We start from the raw sequence: 14,025 nt of genomic DNA, 5'->3' as shown, positions 1-14,025 counted from the left end.
ATGAACATGTAAAATTTTAACATGGCATGCAGCATACAATAAATTCATATTATATATTTTTTTCTTTTCTGTGTTTGCATTTATTTGAATCTTTTTCATAGCTATCCTGGATCCCTATAAATTGTCCAACAGATTCTAAAATCTCTCACTCCCAGGACATTATTTTTGTGAGGTCCTCTGCCTAAAACTCCCTTTATCATATGCTAGAGGGTCATTTCTTATAATTCACATTCCTTACATCATCTCATACAGGGAGATTTGGCAGACCATCAGCAGACCAAAAGTATATCTGTTTTTTCCCATGTTCTTATATCAGGATTCCTCTGTTTTTTCTATTTCAAATAATTTCATGCCATACAGTAGTGTTTTTTTATATACACTGTGTTTCTCTTTCACTGAAAATTATATGCTATACCTATTCTTTATGTTTCTTTAGGTCATTATTTTTCCTAGAAATGATCCTTGTACAGATTAAGATGTTAAAATGCACTTACTCAAGTGAATTCATTGATACATATTTATTTATCTGCATAGTATGATGTTGCATAGCTATAAAATTCCCTGATATCATTAACAATCATGGATTTGTAATAAAATAAGAAATGCCCGGCAGGCTGAAAGTTTAACATGTATTTCCATGCAGCTCTAGGGAGGGAATAAAAGTCGGCCAAATTTAAGCCTTCTGTAATAACTTTTTAATTATTGATTTTTTTACAGTAAAAACATTAATATCCTGGTTATGCTTTACCCTCAGGTCTTGTCAGTCATGAAATCCACTCTCTGCTCTGTGCCTTGGTGTCATGTGTATAGACATTTTGCTCTGCCTAGGCCCTTGTCTTGTCTGTATTATCTCCTCAGAGTCGCCCAGATTTTTCCTCTTGCTGGGCATGTAGAAAAAGATGCAGAGGAGAAACACAGGTAGCCATGTTTTTTTAAGTGCCAGGAACTACTTTGTGACATTTTGAACTCTTAGGACTTTTCATGTCTTTCATATAATTTTTCTCTCTTCTAGAGTCATGCAAACTGCTGGAATATTGAGGAAAAGCCTTCTGTTCCAAAATGATCTCAGATGAATTAGTTATCCATAGTTCTGTCTGGTTTCACATTCTTAAGTAACAACCAAATTTCATTAGTCAAAATAATGATGTTACTATATTATAAATCTACAAATAAAATATCTTAAACTAAGTTTAGATATATATTGCCTAGGTGATCTTTTCTTTTTATCCCCCACATACTTATTGTGAGTTATAGTTGTACATATGGTTGAAATTTGTTCTCACATTTTCTTTCATGCACACAATATAACATTATAATTTGACCAATGTCATATCCCCAGAAATTCCCCTCTGCCTCCCTTTCTTTCTGTCCCTGGTCCCTTTATTCTTCTTATCTCCCCATGATTTTCATGACATCCACTCCTAACTAATTTTCCCTTTTTCTTCTCTATCTTCGGAGAGAAAATATATGACCTTCTGAATTTGACCTATTTCACCTAACATGATGGTCTGTAGTTCAATCTATTTTCCTGCAAATGCCATATTTTATTTTTCTTCATGGCTGAATAAAACCCTGTCTTGTATATAAACAATATTTTCTTTATCCATCCATTAATGACACCTAGGCCTATTCCAGAGCTTGGCTATTGTGAATTTGTCACTGTCGTAAGGTGACCTTAATTATTCAGGATGTATACAAAAAAGTGGTATAGCTGGGTCATATAGTGGACTTTTTATAGGATCTATGCTAATTTCTTTAGTAATTGTATTTATATTGAAATACAAAAGAACTAAGTTATCTTAGTACAATTTAACGTCCTATCAACTATGTAAAAATGTTGCTTTTAATTCACATCTTCTCCAGCATTTATTATTATTTGTGTTCTTGATGACTGCCATTCTGACTGGGTAAGATGAAATATCAGTGTAGTTTTGATTTGCATTTCCTTAACTGCTAATGATGTTGAACATTTCTACATATATTTTTGGCCATTTGTATTTCTTCTTTTGAGAAGTGTCTGCTCGATTCATTTACCCATTTATTAATTGGGTTTTGTGATTTCTTGATGTAAAGTTTTTTGAGTTCTTTCTATATTACAGAAAGTAATCCTCTATCAGAAGAGTAGCTAGCAAACATTATCTTCCATTCTGTGGGTTCAATCTTTATATTCCCAAATGTTTCTTTTGCTGTGCCGAAGTTATTAATTTGATGCTGTCCCATTAATTATTTCTTGGCATTATTTCTTGAGCTTTAGGGGTCCTATTAAGAAAGTTGTTGCCTGTGTCTAAAAGCTGGAGTGTTGACCGTATCTTTGCTTTTAGGAGTTGTACAGATTCTTGTTGAATTCTGATATCTTTGATCAATTTTTAATTGGTTATTGTGCAGTAGGAGATAAAGATCTAGTTTCATTATTCTACATATGAATAAACAGTTGTCCTAGCACAGTTTGTTAAATAAGCCTTCTTTTCTCCAATGTATGTTTCCAACATCTTTGTGAAGGATCAGATGCCTTTATCTGTGTATGCTTGTCTCTGTGTTTTCACCTCTGTACCAGTCATCTATGTGTCTGTTTTATGCCAGAACCATGGAGTTTTTGTTACTGTAGCTCTGTAGTATAATTGGAAATCAGGTACCATGAGATCAGCTAAGGGCAGGCTGCTTTGCTCATCTCAGATCTTTCCATACAAAATCCATACAAAAATAGTGTTTCTCTATGTTCCCCTTTGCTAACCCAGTGCCAGTACCATTGGTGCTGCCGGTGCCCCCACCAGCTTGGCTCCTATGTAGTCTTTCTTCCTTGTTTAATGTACCTAAATTTCAGAGTCTCTAAGACATACTGATTGTCCAATATTGAGTTTTAGTGAAATCCCTCTTTCACCCACCTCACAGAGAAGCACTTGAATCCTGAACCATACAGCATACAGAAATCAGCTCTTCTCTAGCCCTCTATATTGAATACCCCCCTGGCTAGGTGATCTTTCTAGGAGTCACTTTCCATCACATGATAGTTTGTAGCATGATGTCAAATGTCCACAAAAATATTTGCAAAGTATGTATATAACACTAATTGATAAAATGTATTTTTCAGTGTGTGACTAAATGCACAATATTTAAGAAAGTTTTGTTGTTGTAAATGGGTAATTTAAGTAATTCTGTTCCATTTTACAGGAGTTGATTGGTAATTGAAAAAATATCAATATTTTATTATAGTATAGAGATGTGTTAACTTAGCTGAAGTCCACAAGCACATGACATAAGCCACAGGATTGTCAATATAATTAGAAGTCTTGAATGGGGCAAAGTAAAACTGAAGGCTAAAACTAGCTGTGAAGGACACTTGCTAATATCTTTGTAGCCACATATTATCATGTCTAATGATATTTACTTTTCCCCACTTAAGATTATTTTGCTCTCGTACTGTTTGAGATTTACTACAAATGAGCTATGCCATGACAGTTATGTAAGCCATATTCTGATTTATTATTTTGTTCCTGCTCAGACAAACTGGGACTCTATGTTTAATAATTCTATATCTAGATATCATTGATGAAATATTTATACTGAGATGAGTTACAGTTAGAAATTTCCCAATTCTTTGGTTTGTATTGAAATACAAAAGAACTAAGTTATTTTCTTGAATTTAAAAGATTAACAAATTTGGAGAATTATACTACCTTTTTTCAAGGTATATTGTGAAGCTTCTGTGTTCAAATAATTCTACTCTTTTCCTAACAATATCCAAATACAAAAATGGAACACACTGAGCTGCAGTTGTAGTTCACTGGCAAAGTATGTTCCTAGCATAGGTGAGGCCCTGGGTTCAATCCTTAGCACCATATAAAAACAAATAAATAAAATAAATGTTAAATTCTTTCAAAAAACACACATGTGCTTTAACATATATCTATGTGTGCATGTGTGTGTGTGTGTGTGCATGCATACACACACACATTCACATATACCTTTATATGGAACAGGCTAAGAAATCCAAAATTAGAAAAGTGATATATACTCAACTAATTAGTGATGAAAGTTTATAGGCAATTCAGGAAAAGAAAAAGAAAATCCTTCCAACAAATGTTGGTGGAACAAAAACATAAAAGCAAAATGAAAACAACAATAGCAAAAAGCACAAATAGAAAAATTTCCTGTTATATGTCACACTTGGTAAAATTTTAATTATGGATTTACATACACATTACTATTTTAAAAGAAAAAGGAGATCCTTGAAATCTTGGATTATGCAAATAATATTACGTACTATACACAAAGTAGGAGTCATAAAAGTGACATATGCCACTGCATTAAAGCTAAAACTGTTTTTAACAGAACAAGATATGTGGCTAGTGATGAATTCAGTTTTGAGGATGTGAATGCAGCACCAGCACATATCCTTGAGCTGAATCCTAATATATGCATGTAGAGGTAGGTTAAATGTCCAGCTCTCTTCTGTGGATTGATAACATGTTAGATTGAGTGAAGTTTGATAAATATGTGAAAATATATTGACATGAGGACCAGTAAAACATTGGATTTAATAATGTCTCCTAAATTTGTAGAATACTCAGAATAACTTCACTTTCAAAGACTTGTAGCAGGTATTAAACTTAGAAATACCCATTGTCCCCCTTCTATTTTTTAGTAGATTTTCAGCTACTCACTAAAAGTCTAGAAGATTCTGTGAGTCTATCCTCATAAATTAAATATGTAACTCATGTCACCATGCACATTTTTTGTGTGTAAAATAAAATAAAATAAAGAATATAAATCACCCAATAATCTCTTAATTGATTGTTCTTCATTAAATTCCTAAGTGGCTTAAACTTGAGGTTATACCATATAATTTGAATTTATGAAGTCTGAAATCTATGACGAAACTTTAAATCTGTGGATTTGTATATGTTAGAGGAGGTGAGAATAACTGCACATCATTGTGTGCAAATAAAGGTGGGGTTAAAGTACTGTGGATATTAAATAGACACAGAAAACCGAATAATCAACAGAATAAATATTTTGTAGCCTTCTTTTGATTGTTTTGATATCTTTTTACTGATATATTATTCTTTCCATGCACAGTGTATACATAAGCAATGTTTAATATTTTTTTCCTCTACTTTGTCGCTCATTTCACAGCCCTTCATTACCACAATGCTATTTCCAGGCAACAAATGACTTGTGAATCACTGATTTTATTAATCTATTTGCACCACTAGGATTTTCATAATTATCCAGATTTGAAAGGTGATTCCCTGACTTTGGTTTCTGAAAGCTAGCCTCATACCATTACAGGCTACATTATTATTTCTCTCCAATGCTTCAGAACCTGGAGGAGCACAGAGAGGGCAGTCTGCTGAACTGCCCTGAATGTAGCACTTTAAGGTCTTAGGGGAAATAGTGTAGGTACTAGAAAAACTCAGAAGTGAAAAAGTACATACTCAGAGGCGTCAGGGGCACTACAATAGGTAGAGTCTTGTATTTGTCCAGGGGCTGCTTAGAAACACCTATGGGAATAATCTTAGGGTTTTAAAAAATGTATTAATTCTTGAATTGACATTCTGCTTTTCCTAAACTAACCCTCAGAGCCATGAGCATAAAATAGATGACTCTTTCGGCTTAATATGTGTGTTAATTTCTGAAGAAATTTCAATGTAATTTTTTTTTAATCCAATTGAGCTCATTTTAAAAAGTTCATTAGATATTTAGAATTCCCATCTGCTTTTCTTGTGGATAGCACTCTATCTTTTACATTGCAGATGGATTTGGCTAGTAACTAAAAGATATTTCTCTTGCAAACCCTATAGAAAGTTTAGCATGTTAAGATTTCCAAACTATTCTCAGATAATCAATATTGATGTGTTTGAATGCCTGCTTGCAAATTTCTGCCTTTTATTTCAGATTTTCATAAAGGGACAAATGGCAGGTAAGTATCTGAGGAGGAACTGTGCTTGATAACGCCTGAATCTAAACTAAGCTCATTCAGACCTGATGGTTGGTGAATTAACCCTGCAACTGGGTTTGTGGAGAGTTCTACCAACTGAGTACTTGGTTGGTGACATATTCTTTAAAATTTTCTATGAAATTTTATTGTAAATATTATTAATGCTTTTGTAGCATATGATAATTTTGTTACTACAAAATGATTTGGTCATGTTTATTTTTTATAGTGCTCATTATAAGGAAAATTTCAGTTAGAAACAGTGAAGTTAAAGACATTTTTAAGATAGCCATGGTTTTTGCTCTGTTCTTACCAGTTTTCTGAATGAAGAACTGCTTGAATTTTAGTTCATTAAAAAAGTTCTCATTTTTCAAAATAAATGTAACCTTATGACACACTACTTTTATCTAAACTGATTGAGATGAGTTTAAACATGTCACAAGCATATATGATAACAGTATTTAAATATATGATAGAAATTGTACTTTAAATATGAGCAACTATAATGTTTATAACCAAGTAACTATTCTTACAGAATTATTATTTAATAATCCTAAAAATAAAGGATTAATTTGACTAAATGTTTAAAGGTGTAAATACTAAAGAGGAGAGAGAGAGAGAAAGAATGAATGAATGAATAAATAAATTATAACAGTGTTATTATTTGTTTTAATAAATATCCTAAAATAATCAATCTCTCAATAGTCTATATTACTATTATTTACCAACAGAGTATCAATATTGAAGTTTACCTGATCAAATTCATGAAATTTGTGTTGTGCTAACACTGTGCTATTTTTTAATTTATTTCTTCACTGGAGTATGTGTGTGCATCCCAACTTATTAGCTGCTGAACTATTGACTTAAAGAGGAAAGAACACAGGAGACAAATAGCTATGGGTCATCAACCTTGCAGGACACTCAGGTATTTGACAACACTTCATGGATCCATCATTGTATTTCTGATCATGTAATGCTGTCTCAGTGGTACACATGAGGAAAACAAGGCTTGGAGAGCATGACAATTAGCTCAAGGATCACATTAATCAGCTCATTTTACTTTCTTCTTGTGTGTATCCTTCTACCACTGTCCTTACTTCTTGTTCAGTGATTGCTTAATACCCTTTATTTTATTGTTTTAATTTTCTTCAGAGCTTTCTTTGCTATGATCATTGGCAAGAAAATTAATTTGTTTTAATTATTATAATTATTCTCACTTGAATATTCCATTTCCCCTTTTAAATTTATGCTAAGAGAAATATTCATATCATTTAAAATTTTTTTCTTGTCTTAGAAGATTTCAGCTTCTATTTTATCTAATTATATGAATGACTGTAATGTTTTTAATTTTTAAAATAAGATTCATTATTTTAAAAGTAAGACTGAGAAAAATACATCATTATTTCTGCTAGCCAATAATAAATTTATATAAAATTAAGTCTGTAAAATGACATATAATAAATAAGAAACAGCAATTGTTTATAAATATACACTACTTAAAGTTATGACTCTGTTCATGTTAATTTAATTTTTAGTACATTTTGTAGTATGGAGATCAGGTTGTTCATTTTTCACTTAAATTTCTGTTTTTTCTTTCTTTCTTTCAGATATTAAATTTACTTGTGCAAAACATATACCCAACTCAATATATGGAAATCCAGAGAAACATCTCAGAATTTATTCTTCTGGGACTTTCTGATGACAGGAACGTGCAAATATTTTGCTTTGTGCTTTTTTACTCTGCTTTATTGCCCTGCTGGTAGGAAACTTTGTGGTTCTCATTTCCATTCTATGCAGCCCTCTTTTCCACCAACCCATGTACTATTTCCTTAGCCAGTTATCAATTATGGATATCAGCTATACCTCCAGTGTTACACCCAAATTGATCTGTGACCTGCTAAAGGGGACGCAAACCATTTCCTATGGTTATTGCATGGTACAGGTCTTTACCATGCACTTCTTTGGCAGCAGTGAGATCTTCATTATTACAGCCATGGCCATTGATCGCTATGTTGCCATCTGCAAACCTCTCCACTATATGATTATCATGAACAGGACAAAATGCAACTTTCTAATTTTAGCTGCTTGGGCTGGTGGGGTTGCCCATGCTTTTCTTCAATTATCCATGACAATGCAGTTGCCCTTCTGTGGTCCAAATGAAATTGATCATTACTTTTGTGATATTTTTCCTTTGTTAAAAATTGCCTGTACTGATACCTATGTGGATGGTATCTTTGTGATTGTTGGTTCAGGCATGATCCTATTAGTTATATTTCTTATTTTATTTCTGTCTTATGCCATCATATTATTCAATTTAAGAAATCACTCAGCTGAAGGAAGACACAAAGCCCTCTCTACCTGTGCATCTCATATCTCAGTAGTAGTCTTATTTTTTGGGCCTGCAATATTTTCCTACCTTAGACCTCCTACTGCTTTCCCTGAGGATAAAGTTGTTGCGTTATTTTACACAATCATTGCTCCCATGTTCAATCCCTTGATATATACTTTGAGAAATACTGAGATGAAAAATGCCATGAGAAAAGTTTGGTTTCATAATCTGTTCTCAAAGGAAACATAGAGTTAATTGAAAGATTATCAGCTATTCACTTATAAAATAAAAAAGACTAGATGTGAATTAAGTAGCTAGAAACTCTGTCAAAAATCTTTAACACAATGAATGGCATCATTAGGATGCAGACAAGTAAAGTAAGATGACACAGGTGTAGTTACTTGCTCATAAAAATCATCTGAACTAAGACAAGTTAGGTGGTTCTTGAGCAATAAGTTATATTATACAAATGTTTAAAATAATAATTTTCTTTTAAAATATGGGCATTGTTGTTGAAACATAAAATGACATGTACTTTGTAGTACTAGGGAAATTGAGACACGATTGAAATGCTCTCTTTTAGTTTCTGATAGGACATATACATTCACATCATATAGTCGCAATCAGAAATCACTTGGGAGACAACAAAATCAGCCAAGTAGATTATGTTATGAAGTGGATCTATAGGTTCCAATTTCCTGAACTTCCATTGAAAGTATAAGGATAACTAGTGAAAGGAAGAAGGCAATTATTGTGAATGCTAAAAATACTGTTATCGACTAGCATGTATTATACCAAATGTTATAGCATTTCCCATAACTCCTAAAGAACTTTATTATAAAATGTGTTATCCTGCCCATTCATGGTTAAATTATATAAACAAATGGCTAGGCATTGCATCTCATCCAAAGAACTATCCTGATACCATGAAAGAAAAAAAATTAAAAGACATAATTAATTAAAATTGCTTAGACACACACAAATTAATTTTTTAAAAAGCAACATGCAAATTTTCTTGTAATTGCATAATTATCTTTATAATATTCAACTTTATAATTCTCCGAAACTGGAAGAATCAAATTTGTCTTTCATTAATTGTGTGGACATACCACCTCCAAAACAAAAACACTGATATATATAGGCACTGGATAATTATTCAATGGCAATATGCAATGTGTCATAAATGCATTAAAATAGATGGAGGAAACTTACATGCATATTGTTAGTCAATGAAATCAATTTCGAAGGGCTCTGCCTGTGTAAAGTATATATAGGAAATCTCTGTACCTTCTATTGAATTTGGTGCTGAAAAATACATTTATGTTAAAAAAAGTTATGCCCCAAAAGATTAAGCAAATCATCCTGCAAATATAAAAAGACTTCTGAGAGATTTTTCTAGAGAAACCAGAAGAAAATTTCATCAAAGTGGTTTCTGCATCCTAAATAGTATTGAAACAATGTTTTTTAGAAAAATAAGCAGATATTATGGAGAAGGGTTTATATTAAATGAATATATGAAATAGTAAGATAATTGGGATTCTAGGACTGTTAGAACACACTGCAATAGTTTAAAACCATCCTTGAAGCATTGTAACATAAGGACAAAGAACAGAGAAAAGAAGAAAGGAGTTAAAATATTATGTAAGACTTATAAAGAAATTTTACAAACTGCCACTTTAGTTAACTAAATATGATAAAGTTTTATGTCACAAAAACACATTTTTCATCCAAAGGTTGATAAAGAGTATATTGAAATGAATTACATGATTACCAATTTGGATTTAATTGTTTACGAAAGAAAAAATTGTTCTTTCATATTTAAGAAAGCCAGTCACAAAAAAAATCATGTGCATTTTTTTCCTGAAAAAAAAAATTAAAATGTTTCTCTTTGAGTGTGTATGCTATTCTCACAAATTTAGAGCCTTCGCCTATGTCATTAGCAATTATGCATTAATAGTTAAATAGTGATGTCTGAATGGTCAAAAATTTAAGTTCAACCTCCATGTACCTATCAGAGAAAGAAATCTATTTACATCTCAGTTTCCACTAATGACTTTTTACTTATTTATTTCTGCATTAAGGAATTACTAATGTTATAATTATCTGTTGCTTGCATGTCTTGTAAATCTCATAACCTGTCTTAGCTCTGTGACTTGGTTCTCAATTCCCAGTTGTCTTTCCTGATCCAGGCACTTGTCCTTTCCTTCCAGAAGAAGGGCTGCCTTTGCATCTATACCGATCCCTTGATTGAGTTACTCCTGCTACAGAGCTAGTGTGAAATCCAGAGGAGTAATAGATCTCCTTAGTGCCAGGCACTGCTGTGCTGATATTTCACCTATGGGAATCTTACATATCCATTAATGTTTTATTCTCGCTGAAATCAAATAATCTTGTGGAATATCAGAAAGAAAATTCTGCTCATTCTAGAACAAATTAGCTCTAGCAACAATCCATGTAATTTATTATCATTTACTTTTTAAAAATATATCTTTATTTTTTTAAGTTATAGATGAACAATAATTTTATTTATTTTTATGTGGTGCCATGGATTGAAGCAACTGCCTCACACATGCTAGGCAAGAACTCTATCACTGACTCAGAACCCCAGCCTTATTATCATTTACTTTGGAACATAAGGAGCCATGAAATCTTATTAAGAGCATATAATTAAATTTTGTATTATGTGCACATTCAAAGTTACAGAATTGAGATTATCCAGTGGCTAATTATTTAAAAATTTTATGTTTCTGTTTATATTTTATGTATCTATTTTCTATTCTTTAACATAGTATCTGACAGCTCTAACATATCTGACAAATAAATTTAAAATAAATTGATCTGTATTGCTCAGGACGTTAGTATAGACAAAAAGATTTTAAGAAATATCATGGTTTCAAATTTGTAATTTTAGAAATCATGTCTATTATAATTTGATATTATTTGATATTGTATGATGAATCATCTAATGTTAGTTACTTGTATTTAAGGAGTACTTTCTCCAGCTAATGAGCACTTACATTGTGTGGGCAAGATATAAACTTCAGAGTTGATGAAATTATCAGACTGTAAGAATATAGAATATTGAATGAGCCCAAAGGAAACATTGGAGGTGAAAACTAGCTGTGATTGACACAGTTTTACTAATACAGCAACAAATCTTTTGTAGTTGTAAATTTTAAAAATATTTAAATTAAATATTTTGTATTCCACCCTTCTTATGTGTTAAATATAATTGTGGTGCCATGAAATCATTACACCTATATTCTTTTACATATTTATCATAAAATTCAGAATTGTTGAGGGATGAAAAGAAATACTAATTGTAACAATACATATACTACTGAATACAATACTACTAAAACAATTCATTTAAAACAAAATTTTTGGCCACACACTTTGTTAATACTATTTGGGAATCCAAGTTGTAGTTCCAGTGGCAAATTTTGGTATTTAGGGAATGGAGCCAGGAAAATTGGCACAACAAAAAGTTTTTCAAACTTCTTCTTTTCTTTCCAAAGGAAAATGGTAAAAAAAGACACAGTTTTACTCTCAGAAAAGAAATTTCTGCCTCAGTTTCATAGTCACCTTCAGAGAAAATCATCAACCTTTGTACTTCTCTCTTCTCATCAGTAGGTGGCCCTAGATAAGGAAGGATCCAAACACCTGTGGTTCTTTCACTAGGTTACTATTAATAACAGAACCCTTCCTGTTGTTGCCAGTGGACAGGTAATGTGGCAAAGTTTTTGAAGATTTGAATATCAAAGTCAGAGGCCTAAATACAAGTTCTATTGGCAACCTGATTAACTTCTGTGGACAACACATCTAAATTCTCCAAAATCCTAATGACAAAAGCAACAATATTACAACAAAATATATGATGTATAATATATAACACATATCATATAATTGGAACATTAAGCAACTATTACAACAAAATATATAATGTATAATATATAACATATATTATATACTTGGAACATTACATGGATTGTGTCCAAAGTCACACAGCTGTGTTATCACAGATAGATTTTTTGAGTTGAAAAGATAAATTCCTAGCAATCACAAAGCATCTTACACATTACATGCCCTCTAGACCATTTTCAGTGAGATCATAGTCTAGTCACAGTTGCTTTTATGAGTGGATAGAAACAAGGAATCAAACCTTAAAACCTGCATCACACACACATACACAATACACGGTGTATATACAAACACACTACACAGAATATATGTGTGTATATATTAGTTATATGAAAAGGAAAATTTGGATCTGGAAATTTTCTAAGTACCTATAATGTGTGCATGAGAATATGCCCCTCTTTTAGATAATATTCTATGTTAGAAATATTTGTCAGTATATTTATTAAACCATATATATATATATATTTAATGTAAATGTGCACAAACACACACATAATGTACAGAATATATGTACAATATATATTCTGTGCTGTGCATGAAGGTAATGATTATTTCTATTTGATTTTGATATCATGGACACAGTTCAGTTAATGTTTTATTTTGCTGGAATAATATCAGACTGTGAAATAAAAATAGTAAAACTTATTCTGTTTTTCATGCAATTTTTCTTTGACATTTCTTCAATCTGTATGTTAGATAAGTTTAGTGAAAAAAATATGTGTACTAGCATTTAGTAAACAAATTTTTCTCTATTACACTCAAATCCATATTTCAAAATTAGTTGCTTTCAGACATGAGAGACTTGATAAAATCAATTTACAAGTGTCTTATTTACTACAAAGTAATAACTTTTATTTAAAGATTATTGAGAGATTTTATGTACATTATAGATTTACTATAATAATGAAGCTCCACTCAAGCCTCTAGGGTTTTAGTGACTAGCTCATCTATTAAGTAGCAGAAAAAGGACCCTGTGTGTTCTGTGAGTGAGGGTGACAAAGGGACTATATGAAATGATGATATAATTTTTAATGACACAATCACTGCAACAGTTGTTGGAATCATTGTTCCAAGATCAAGATCTCTGCTGAATTATTGCTCTATCATGTTTTTCATGAGGCTTTCCCCTTATGATTGCAAAATGACTGTTCCAGGTTTGGGGGCCATAACTAATATCCAAGTTTGAGGAATGGAGACAGAAAAGAAAAAAGAAAAAAAAAGCTAGTCAAGAAGTAAAAGTTTCCCAAAATTCTACGACAAACTGTATTTAGGTTCCATTGGGTCATGGCTGCGCCAGAAAGCTGCCTAGCTCTAGAGAAGACTGGTGAATTGCCAGTACTAATAATCTCACGGTTCTAATAGTATTAAAACTTTAGTTGAAATCTGGATAAGTTGATGGCAACATCTAAATATACTTCACAAAATATGAACCCTAAAAGAGGGCTTGCCTTCTTGCATAACAGAACCATAAAGTGTTGCTTTAGGCATAAATTATGAATAACTTTTCTGGTTATTATAGTTTCTCAATGTTCTATAATAAATTTATTTTTGTTAAACTCCAAACTACTGGTTTTGAATACAGAATTTTTAAAGGAAAATTTGGATCTGGAAATTTTTCTAAGTACCTATAATATGTGCGTGAGAATATGCCCCTCTTTTAGATAATATTCTATGTTAGAAATATTTGTCAGTATATTTATTAAACCATTTATTTATTCACTAAATATTTATCAATGATTTACTACATGCCAGCCATTATTCTACTGGATGAATAATCAATTATTGTCTCCCTTCTTTGAGCTTATTATTTACAATTATTGACAATCACTAATCAGGTAAC

At 31.7% G+C, this 14,025-nt stretch overlaps 1 protein-coding gene and 1 pseudogene across 2 annotated transcripts in view; one reads left to right on the top strand and one right to left on the bottom strand.

Moving 5' to 3' along the window:
• Positions 1–14,025, bottom strand: part of LOC308638592 (olfactory receptor 4C11-like) — a gene marked incomplete at both ends in the record, with an annotated part of 413,029 nt that overhangs the window by 75,173 nt on the left and 323,831 nt on the right. The window lies entirely within an intron of this gene.
• LOC308634937 (olfactory receptor 4P4-like) lies at positions 7,585–8,513 on the top strand (annotated as a pseudogene). The gene has a single exon. The product of its transcript is annotated as an olfactory receptor 4P4-like (transcript).

Source organism: Spermophilus citellus (genome assembly GCF_964194105.1).
Source record: "Spermophilus citellus genome assembly, chromosome: 2".
In the NCBI taxonomy this organism is placed as follows: Eukaryota; Metazoa; Chordata; class Mammalia; order Rodentia; family Sciuridae; genus Spermophilus; species Spermophilus citellus.
This window is presented reverse-complemented; position numbering and strand designations above follow the sequence as displayed.